The sequence below is a fragment of the Thalassophryne amazonica genome, chromosome 10, assembly GCF_902500255.1.
Source record: "Thalassophryne amazonica chromosome 10, fThaAma1.1, whole genome shotgun sequence".
NCBI lineage: Eukaryota > Metazoa > Chordata > Actinopteri > Batrachoidiformes > Batrachoididae > Thalassophryne > Thalassophryne amazonica.
The window spans coordinates 87,506,982-87,519,051 of record NC_047112.1 but is presented as its reverse complement, the minus strand read 5'-3'; the positions used below and the strand labels follow the sequence as shown (position 1 = coordinate 87,519,051).

The 12,070-nt window shown below is 42.2% G+C and overlaps 1 protein-coding gene across 8 annotated transcripts in view; it reads right to left on the bottom strand.

Annotated features, from left to right (window-relative positions):
• Positions 1 to 12,070, bottom strand: part of dab1a (DAB adaptor protein 1a) — a 929,000-nt gene that overhangs the window by 96,844 nt on the left and 820,086 nt on the right. The window lies entirely within an intron of this gene.

Here is a 12,070-nt window from a genome sequence, read left to right as displayed (position 1 = left end):
AAGACGTCTGTCCCAAGAAGAGCCGGAACCACACGATCTCCACCGCCACAGAACCCAGAGAATACTGGAGCCGCCAAGTCCCGAATTCCCAGGTGATCACCGTCCCCGACTGTCGGATCTGGTACTGCTGGCGAGGAGCACAAACAGTGAGATGTGGGTGTGTGCACACCCAGTAACAAAAACAGTCAGAAGGTGGAAAGTCACCTCCACCTCTAATCACACACTCGTGCAGCTCCTGTCTAACCACTTATCTGGTTTGGGTGTGAAGCGAAGCCGTCGCTGTTCACACCAAACGCCAATCCAGGAATACGGCTGCAAAGAAGTTCAGGTTATTATTCAATGATTTAGGTCAGCAGAGAAAAGTACCTTCACAGGTAGATGATATCTCGGCAGCGAGGTGGAGATGACATCCGGCTTTTATGGAGTGATGAAATGAAGATGGGTGACAGCTGTTATGAGTTGATGTGTGACAGCTGTCACTCCCGGTTGTGTCCGTGGCGGCAGCGCCCTCTCGTGCCTGAAGCCCGCAGTTCAGGCAGGGCACCCTCTGGTGGTGGGCCAGCAGTACCTCCTCTTCTGGCGGCCCACCCAACAGTTCTGGAGGAAATCACTGAAGAAATTAATACATTGAAAATGTGGTTTGACCGAAACAAACTGTCATTAAACTTAAATAAGACAGGGATGAAATGGAGGTGTACGACGGTAGACTGAAAAGTTCTAAGGTTCCCCATGAAGGAGTAATGCATTAACTGCATTATAGTGAGCCTTAGAACTTTTCAGCCTACCCTCGTAAGAGTCACTAGGTGTTCACAGGAAACACTTATTTATTTCTGTATATAGTTATTTATTTATTTATGTATGTTCATTGTTAGTTGCTTTAATATTTTCTGTTGTGTTTCTATTCAGGTTCTTTTTGTCTCTTTCTCTAAAATTGTATATAATAATCATTAGATTATTAATATATAAACAAAAATAAATTTAAGAAATATTACAATTTGAAAACAAATGCAACCGAACGTGATGACAGCTGCAACTGCATAATGCTAACTTTTAACACTGAAAATGCCATAGACATGCTAACGCGTTAGCACTGCTCCCATTTTTAAGTTATAAAATACATCTATTAAGTGTTTCAGAAGACCATAACAGGTCGGTTTAACATAGAAAAGGTAAATAATACTCACAGATGTATGCTCTTTAGGGTTTTAGCGGGGGGAAATTAAGCGAAAGAAAGAATAAACGAAGCAATAGATTGAAGCATTGCTTCAATCTGCGAACCACTGCTTCCATTGGTTCAAGGTTCAAAGCAAAGCCGCGCTGCAGAAAAGTTGTTTACGGACCCGCTACAGGGTCCGTAATCAATGTAGAGAAATGATCATTTTCCTGACAAACAACGGCCACTCTGAAGGACCGATAACAGAATCATTAAGCACAAAGCTTATTGATGTTGGTGGATCGAATCATTTCTTAACGATACCCGAAAGGAACCGGTTCTCAATACCCATCCCTATTCAAGAGGTGCTGGCTTCATCCTTACATAGGGGACACCTGATTCACACCTGTTTGTTCCACAAAATTGACAAACTCACTGACTGAATGCCACACTACTATTATTGTGAACACCCCCTTTTCTACTTTTTTTTACTAATAGCCCAATTTCATAGCCTTGAGAGTGTGCATATCATGAATGCTTGGTCTTGTTGGATTTGTGAGAATCTACTGAATCTACTGGTACCTTGTTTCCCATGTAACAATAAGAAATATACTCAAAACCTGGATTAATCTTTTTAGTCACATAGCACTAGTATTATTCTGAACACTACTGTACAAATAGAAATACCAGAAATACTGCTTGCTACTGGCTTACTGACTACTACTGTTCCTCTCCTTCCCATCCCCTGTCTTCCCATTACTCCTCCTCCATCCATTAGTGAAGAGTTGTGGAGTCTGATGGCCTGAGGGACAAAGGACTGTACTTGTATACACAAAGAAACTGAATTGGAAATAACAATAAAATGAAAAAGAGGGAGCTCTGCAGCTCCCCTGTTGTCAAAACAACAATCAGCTGGTAGAAGAAGAGTGAGCAGCATAAAATCCACTCTCAGTGTTCATGGTGCGGAGGAAAAATGGTTGTTTTGCTCATGTCTGCAGGAGCAAAGCATACTGGGGTAGGGTCACCCTTTGCTTGCTTGTCTCTGTTGATGTAACACGCTGTGTCTCTCCAAATTCATGACTAAACATCTGATCATGGCCCAGACTAGCCAACGGCCATGTTTGTATTATGATTTTTTTTTTTGCCTTCTTGCTCTCGGTCGGGACGGTCGCATTTTTCTCTCCTCCTCCCTCCCCAACTTTCCTGCTACTGTAGCATGTTTTGTCTGTGAGGCTGCCAGCCCTGCTCCTCTGGAAAACGGCAAAATGGATCTGATCAAGTGGTCTCTGAATGCAAGGCACTCGGGAGCGGAGGACCCGACCTGTCCTGCCGGGACACATGTCAGACAAGTGTGAACGATCCTGCAGCGACTGTTACGTGCATGCTCGTGTGCATGGGCACGAACACAGTGTAAGCACATTAGAGGTGTGATACCACATCGTGCTCACACAGCATCAGAAGAAATTAATGTGCAAATGTACATAAATCAATTAAAATGTGTAACTCTGTGAACATTATAAGAACACTGAATGTACTGTTTAAATGTAAGATAATCATGTTACTGGTAATGATTCTGTTCTCACAGTAAAAAGAAATTAAATAAATAAATACAAACCAATTTACTGTTACTGTTTCAGCACTCTGGCAAAACAATTTCCGTCAGGATTAATAAAGTTCTTCTTGTTATTCTTATTCTTCTTTCGCCATCAGTCAGCCGCTGGTGTGAAGGCTGCCTTGATCGCGCCATTCAGTCAGGGTTCGACATGGCTGATGATTTTGAAAATTTTACATAGTTCGTCTCTCTCGAAGAGACGAAGAAGAGTTACTGGCGTTGTGTGTTCGCCGCTCGTCTGATTTTCTCCAGTTTTCTCGTGTATAATTCGGTTTTTAGTGGCTTGAGTGTAATTTTTATTTTGGATATGTACTTAACGTGGTTTTTGGTCCTTCAGTGTGCATTTTTAGTTATCTTTGATTGTTTATTGCCTGCTTTGCGCTGTACGACGCTGCATTTCACTCCCTCGGCTGGCGTGATGCTAAGCTACTCTGCAGCTGAGCTACGAAGCTTGAACAACAATAATGTCCCTCGGGACATTCTCGCTATCAGAGAGCTTGGCTTGTTCCGCCGACGTCGCTGTGTCCACAGAGGCTCCCGGAGAAAGTTTGTGTTCCATCGAACTGGGTCGTCTGTGCCGGTCATCTGGTCAGCTGAGCGCATCGGTGCTCGGCGCCCACGTCATCAGAGCGCTGCAGCTTCTGGGAATTGTAGTCCTGATGTGACGACAGCGGTTCCTGACACTCTCCGGGCGCTGGATGGAAAACGTGGAGTGGATTTTAAGATACTCAGGCCTATTCAAAGATGTCAGTCTGTCAAACTGACAGAAGTCTTCAGTTTGGGTCTTATTAACATCAGATCTTTGTCCTCAAAATCCCTGTTGATTAACGATCTAATTATGGATCATCATTTGGACATGATTGGGTTATGTGAAACCTGGCTCAAACCCACAGCTGTTCTTCCTCTGAATGAGGCCTGCCCAGCAGGGTACACATTCAGTCACATGTCTCGTTTTGCGAAGCAAGGCGGGGGTGTTGCTTTTATCTATAAATCCAAGTTTACCTTCTTGACTGTCGGGGGGCATAAATATAATTCGTTTGAGCATCTGACTCTCCGCTCTGCCCATGATGCTACATATTGTCAGGGTCAGAAGTATGGAAATCAGTCATGCCATGTTGTCACTGTTTATAGGCCTCCTGGCCCATATTCTGAATTTTTAGATGAATTTGGTGCATTCATCTCTAGCCTGTCAGCTAGGGTGGACAACATTTTGATTATTGGTGATTTTAATATCCACATAAATAAGCCCTCTGATCCCCTTTGCAAGTCATTTATAGAACTTGTGGATGTGCTGGGATTCCAGCAATGTATTCAGGATTCAACACATACTAGTGGAAATACCCTTGATCTGGTACTCACACGTGGCCTTGCTGTCACAAACATTGACATTTTGCCTCTTGCCTCGGTGATCTCTGACCACTCATTTGTTAGGTGTGCATTTATGTTGCCGCGCCTAGTGGATCGAAAGCCTTGTCTTTCTTTGCGCCGACGCATTACTCCTTCAATTATGATAGAACTCAAAGCCAGACTGCCTGAAATTTTGGCCTCGGGGTTAGAGAATATTCAATCAGTAGATAGTCTTGCGGATGGCTTAAGCTCAGCGCTCAAGGCCACACTGGACAAGGTTGCGCCTCCTCTCTTGAGGACACGCCTTCCCAAGGAATACTCACCTTGGTTTAATGGTTACCTGCGTGACCTTAGGCAGAAGGCTCGAGGTTTTGAACGGAAATGGCGTAGTTCTAAGTTAGAGGTGTTCCATCTTGCATGGCGAGATGCTGTCTTGGATTATAAGCAGGCACTACTGGCTACAAAGCGTGCCTATTATTCTGATTTGATTAATAAAAATAAGCATAATTCCAAGTTTTTGTTTGAAACTGTAGCACTTCTTATTCATGGACAGCCACCTGTTATTCACTCTCCTTTCTCAGCACAGGACGTCTTGGATTACTTTGAGAAGAAAATTGAGGATATTAGGTTGAGTATATCTCAGCAGGCTTTGGCCCAACCACTGCATACTGCTGTGGAGGTGGATGCGCCCACTGAGGTAGTATCCAGATTTACAGATTTTGATGGTATCTCGCTAGGCGCACTGACGACGCTCGTGACGTCTACTAAAAGCACAACCTGTTTAATTGACCTGTGGCCCATTCTTGAACCAACTGTGCTGGAAATGATAAATCTCTCATTAACTTCTGGATCTGTTCCTAAGTGTTTTAAGTCTGCAGTGATCAAACCATTACTTAAAAAATCTAATCTCGACCCTAGTATATTGAAGAATTATAGACCGATATCAGATCTGTCATTTTGTTCTAAAATCCTGGAAAAAGTGGTCTCGCGACAGCTCGTGGACTACCTCACTGAGAATAATCTTTTTGAGCCACTGCAGTCTGCTTTTAGAAAATTTCACTCCACAGAGACAGCACTTACTAAAGTAGTGAATGACCTTTTGCGAGCAATGGACTCGGATATCACTACGGTCCTGGTGCTGCTGGATCTTAGTGCATGAAGTTTAGGGTTCCTCAGGGATCTGTTTTGGGCCCCTTGCTTTTTTCTCTTTATGTAGCACCCCTCGGGAATATATTGCGGCGTTTTGGGATTCCCTTTCATTGCTATGCTGATGACACTCAATTGTATATGCCAATAACTGCTGGTAATCTTACTCACATAAAATCCTTGGAAGATTGTCTTGCATCAGTAAGAAGTTGGATGTCTAGTAACTTCCTACTTTTAAATTCTGATAAGACTGAAGTTATGGTTTTTGGTCCAGCGAGATATCGGCATCAATTTGATCAGCTAGCATTTAGCTTAGGTCTGTGTGTTATACATCATACGGATAAAGTGAGGAACCTTGGAGTAATTTTTGATCCTGCGTTGTCCTTTGATCTCCACATTAGAGACATTACAAGGACTGCCTTCTTCCATTTGCGAAATATAGCGAGGATTTGTCCTATTCTGTCTATGGCTGATGCTGAGACTTTGATTCATGCGTTTGTCTCTTCTAGATTGGACTATTGTAATGCTTTATTCTCTGGCTTACCGCAGTCCAGGATCAGGGGTCTTCAATTGGTTCAGAATGCTGCTGCCAGACTTTTGACATGGAGCAGAAAGTTTGACCACATTACGCCAATCTTGGCGTCCCTGCACTGGCTTCCTGTTTCTGCAAGATTGGATTTTAAAGTACTGATTTTAGTTTATAAAATTGTTCATGGACTTGCACCTCCCTATCTGGCTGACTTGATAAGCCCCTATGTACCAGCTCGGGCCCTGCGTTCTCAGGGTGCAGGACTTCTGTGTGTTCCCAGGGTGAATAAAAAGTCTGCCGGTCACAGAGCTTTTTCCTATCGTGCACCAGCTCTGTGGAACGATCTGCCGGCACACATTCGGCAGTCGGACACTGTGGAGACCTTTAAATCACGTTTAAAGACTCATTTATTTTCCCTGTTTTATCATTAGTGTTATGATGTGTTTTTAATCTTCTATTCTTTTACTGCTGTCTTTCTTTTATGGTTGTTTTTATTGTGTTTTAAATTTTTAATTGTTTTTTATGTTGTGAAGCGCCTTGAGATGATTTTGTCGTGAATTGGCGCTATATAAATTAATAAATTTGAATTTGAATTTGAAAACACCCTTGGTCGTGGCACGATATGTCTGACATACGTACGACATTCCAAGCGAATGTTGCGAGCACGAAGGGGCTCTAAAGTTTCACATGACGACTAGCAAGTTACAGTACCAGTCAAAACTTGACTATATTTTTATGAATGCTTCAGTTCTGGCAGGAGATGCTTGGCCACATGTTTCCTTACATCATCTGTACTTGAAAGGCAGTGAGAGAGAATAGCCTGACCTAAAAAATAAGTGGGCCATCTTCTATGATGGTGTTACTAGAATTTCCTATATTGAATATTGGATTTTATTATTCCATATGTGCATTTTCCACATGCAGTCCTGTCAGACAGGTGATTGCTGTCATAGCTGTTCAACAATAATCACTTGTGTCAGTTTTATCTCTTTAATCATATGCATGTTTTATATGTGTGAATTAACAAACATATGCTGTTGGCATTTGAAAATTTATTTTTTAAATGTTTATTTTATCCTTGTCTTTCTTGCAGGCTCAACTGGACAAACGGGTTCTTCCTTTGGGAAGTGCAGACTGGAATGCACAATTTTGGACTCTTTATGAGTTCTACTTTCTGGTACAGTGCTGGTTTAACTGACAAAAACAGGTGGAAGGGCATTGTGCACATGTGTGTGTGTGTGTGTGTGTGTGTCAACGTCCAAACAAGCAGAAAAGCTGAGATAGAGACACGCTGACCTGCCCTCTGTTAGATTAATGTCTCCCTTCTTCTTCTCCTTCATCTCAAGCACCACCGCCCTCCATCCTGTACGACCTTCCCTCCTCTAATGGAGAAGCTATCCATCCTTTAGTTCACCCATTCATCCATCCGCCCATCTGGTTGACTGATGCACAGGAGGGGAATGAGACTGTCAAGATCGCTGAACCTCAACAGGCCCCGTCTCTTTGTGTCTCCCTCTGTCCCCAGCTATTAGAGGACTGATAGTTAGGATGGCATACCTCTATAGTTAATATTAATGTGGGGAGACAGAGGACACGGTCTCCACGTAGACAGCTTTGCTTCGACATATGCTCACTCCATCAATTCCTCTGGCTTTGTTTCAGTCTGCTTGCGTCCCTCCCGAGCAACTGTTTGTACTCCCTCACATCCTTTCTCCCTTGTTCTACCTTTTCCTCTCTATCTGTCTCTGGTTCTCTCCCTTTTTCCCCCTCACTATCCTTCGATGAGAAGAAGGTGAAGAAATAGGACAAAGAATTTGACAAAGAGAAACGAGGGTTACAAAAAGAGCAAAGAAAGGATTCGAGTGTTGAGGAATGAGTTTGGTCACGTGCGATATGGCTGCCGTTTGGGAGGCCACTGGTCTTGTCTCTTGGATGCCACCTCACACTTTTGAATTACTGCGGTAACATACACACATACATACCCTGGGTCAGTGACATCTGGCCCCCATCAAGGTAGAGCTACTACTTCATCTTATTAAGCCAGGTGCAGCACAACAGGCTGGACAAGCGACCCATAATTCATCCAACATAAGCTCACAATACCAACTCATAACATTTACTTCAAAATCTTGGTGGATTAGCAAACTTATACAAAGCTAGTGCAATCCAAACATTAAGGGTTACATTTGTGGAATTATGGCAGCCCTTCTCAATTTTTAAAATCAGGGTTCTCCCCAGGCAATGGAATAATGGTGCCATGCCGTTATACTGTGGCATCATCTCGCAATATTTTTTTTTTTTATTGACAATTTATTCATCATTATTATCACTTTACTGAGGCATTGCTAGGCCGATAGAGTAGATTTATGTCGACACTACCTGGCTATATCCGCCTGCTGTGCATAAACAAATGACATCATAGCGTGCGCACACAGCACAAGAACTGTCCGCAGAGGGAAAGATAAAAAGGCGAGAAGTGTGTGTTGGTCCCAATATGGATATTCCAGATGATTTTCTCATGGATAGTACGACAATGAACAGCAGCCAAAGCAGCCAGCTTGATCAGGACGCACTGCCGAATTTGGAGAGCAGCACGTGCCAGCAGACACAACAAAAGTTAAAGTGAGCCAACTTTTAATGTACGCGTTACATGTTGTGTATCTCAGTAAGTGATAATAATGCAAATAACATGCATTTGTTGTGCGGTATGTATTTTCTGAGTCCCTCCGTCCATGCCGTTGCCCGCAATGACAGATATTCGCCCGAGTTAGACGAGGGAGAATATCTGTCATTTTGGGCGACTGGGCATGGACGTCGGGCCTCTGAAAATGCATACTGCCCTCCAAAATTCAGCTTGGGACTCTGATGAGGGCGGTCACATCTCCTCCACTCTCCCCTATCTCTGTTCTCTGCTTTAACCTTCAAGTCCCTACTTCACCAGACTGTGAATTCCTCAAATTATATTGGATTCTGGATCTATTGGACTACTATTGGATTAACCATGGAATTGATCAGCTGGTCTCTGAACGGTATTGACACCATTTTTTCTACAAGAAGGTCAGGACCGGGGGATCCTACCTGCCCAGATGGAATGTATCCTGCGGGCTATGTTCTCAACTCCTGGAGTTCCTGGCATGTGGCATGCTTGGCACCTTTCTCTGTTGAGGACGTCGAGGATTTATTCATTTTTGGTCTCATGGTAGCAGGGCTGGTACTTTTTGGCTTATGTGCTGCCCTGATCTACCGGAAAATTGGCAAGACAGCGGCATCAAGAACCACGGCCCCTCGCTTGTTTGTCATGATTAATGAGTTTGGCAAGGCAGTGCATTCTCAGACTGCGATGACTGAAGTGTAGAAACTGAAGTCCTGATCCAGAATCCGGATCCGGATCACCTCCAAAATTCAGTGGAGTCTTTCATTGCCTGATATCTACCTGTGGTGCAAATTTGGTTGAGAATCTGTGAAGCAGTTTTGACGTAATCCTTAAAAGCCTATATAAAGTGAAATCTTGATCCAGAATCCGGATCCGGATCACCTCCAAAATTTAATGGAGTCTTCCATGGTGAAAATCTGGTGAAAATCCATTAAGTAGTTTTCATAATCCTCAAAATCCAACAAAGTGAAGTGTAGAAACTGAAATCCTAATCCATAATCCGGATCCGGATGACCTCCAAAATTCAGTTGAGTCTTTCGTTGCCTGATATCTACCTGTGGTGCAAATTTGGTTGGGAATCTGTGAAGCAGTTTTGATGTAACCCTTAAAAGCCTATATAAAGTGAAATCTTGATCCAGAATCTGGATCCGGACCACATCCAAAATTTAATGGAGTCTTCCATGGTGAAAATCTGGTAAAAATCCATTAAGTAGTTTTCATAATCCTCAAAATCCAACAAAGTGAAGTGTAGAAACTGAAATCCTGATCCAGAATCCGGATCCGGATCACCTCCAAAATTCAGTGGAGTCTTTCATTGCCTGATATCTACCTGTGGTGCAAATTTGGTTGAGAATCTGTTAAGCAGTTCTGATGTAATCCTTAAAAGCCTATATAAAGTGAAATCTTGATCCAGAATCTGGATCCGGATCACCTCCAAAATTTAATGGAGTCTTCCATGGTGAAAATCTGGTGAAAATCCATGAAGTAGTTTTCATAATCCTCAAAATCCAACAAAGTGAAGAGTAGAAACTGAAATCCTAATCCATAATCCGGATCCGGATGACCTCCAAAATTCAGTGAAGTCTTTCATTGCCTGATATCTACCTGTGGTGCAAATTTGGTTGGGAATCTGTGAAGCAGTTTTGACGTAACCCTTAAAAGCCTATATAAACTGAAATCCTAATCCAGAATCCGGATCCGGATGATCTCCAAAATTCAGCTGAGTCTTTCGTTGCCTGATATCTACCTGTGGTGCAAATTTGGTTGGGAATCTGTGAAGCAGTTTTGATGTAAACCTTAAAAGCCTATATAAAGTGAAATCTTGATCCAGAATCTGGATCCGGACCACATCCAAAATTTAATGGAGTCTTCCATGGTGAAAATCTGGTAAAAATCCATTAAGTAGTTTTCATAATCCTCAAAATCCAACAAAGTGAAGTGTAGAAACTGAAATCCTGATCCAGAATCCGGAACCGGATCACCTCCAAAATTCAGTGGAGTCTTTCGCTGCCTGATATCTACCTGTGGTGCAAATTTGGTTGGGAATCTGTGAAGCAGTTTTGACATAATCTTTAAAAGCCTATATAAAGTGAAATCTTGATCCAGAATCCGGATCCGGATCACCTCCAAAATTTAATGGTGTCTTCCATGGTGAAAATCTGGTGAAAATCCATTAAGTAGTTTTCATAATCCTCAAAATCCAACAAAGTGAAGTGTAGAAACTGAAATCCTGATCCATAATCCCGATCCAGATCACCTCCAAAATTCAGTGGAGTCTTTCATTGCCTGATATCTACCTGTGGTGCAAATTTGGTTGAGAATCTGTGAAGCAGTTTTGATGTAATCCTTAAAAGCCTATATAAAGTGAAATCTTGATCCAGAATCTGGATCCTGATCACCTCCAAAATTTAATGGAGTCTTCCATGGTGAAAATCTGGTGAAAATTCATTAAGTAGTTTTCATAATCCTCAAAATCCAACAAAGTGAAGTGTAGAAACTGAAATCCTGATCCATAATCCGGATCCGGATCACCTCCAAAATTCAGTGGAGTCTTTCATTGCCTGATATCTACCTGTGGTGCAAATTTGGTTGAGAATCTGTGAAGCAGTTTTGATGTAATCCTTAAAAGCCTATATAAAGTGAAATCTTGATCCAGAATCTGGATCCGGATCACCTCCAAAATTTAATGGAGTCTTCCATGGTGAAAATCTGGTGAAAATTCATTAAGTAGTTTTCATAATCCTCAAAATCCAACAAAGTGAAGAGCAGAAACTGAAATCCTAATCCAGAACCCGGATCCGGATCACCTCCAAAATTCAGTGGAGTCTTTCGTTGCCTGATATCTACCTGTGGTGCAAATTTGGTTGGGAATCTGTGAAGCAGTTTTGACATAATCTTTAAAAGCCTATATAAAGTGAAATCTTGATCCAGAATCCGGATCCGGATCACCTCCAAAATTTAATGGTGTCTTCCATGGTGAAAATCTGGTGAAAATCCATTAAGTAGTTTTCATAATCCTCAAAATCCAACAAAGTGAAGAGCAGAAACTGAAATCCTAATCCAGAACCCGGATCCGGATCACCTCCAAAATTCAGTGGAGTCTTTCGTTGCCTGATATCTACCTGTGGTGCAAATTTGGTTGGGAATCTGTGAAGCAGTTTTGACATAATCTTTAAAAGCCTATATAAAGTGAAATCTTGATCCAGAATCCGGATCCGGATCACCTCCAAAATTTAATGGTGTCTTCCATGGTGAAAATCTGGTGAAAATTCATTAAGTAGTTTTCATAATCCTCAAAATCCAACAAAGTGAAGTGTAGAAACTGAAATCCTGATCCATAATCCCGATCCGGATCACCTCCAAAATTCAGTGGAGTCTTTCATTGCCTGATATCTACCTGTGGTGCAAATTTGGTTGAGAATCTGTGAAGCAGTTTTGATGTAATCCTTAAAAGCCTATATAAAGTGAAATCTTGATCCAGAATCTGGATCCTGATCACCTCCAAAATTTAATGGAGTCTTCCATGGTGAAAATCTGGTGAAAATTCATTAAGTAGTTTTCATAATCCTCAAAATCCAACAAAGTGAAGTGTAGAAACTGAAATCCTGATCCATAATCCGGATCCGGATC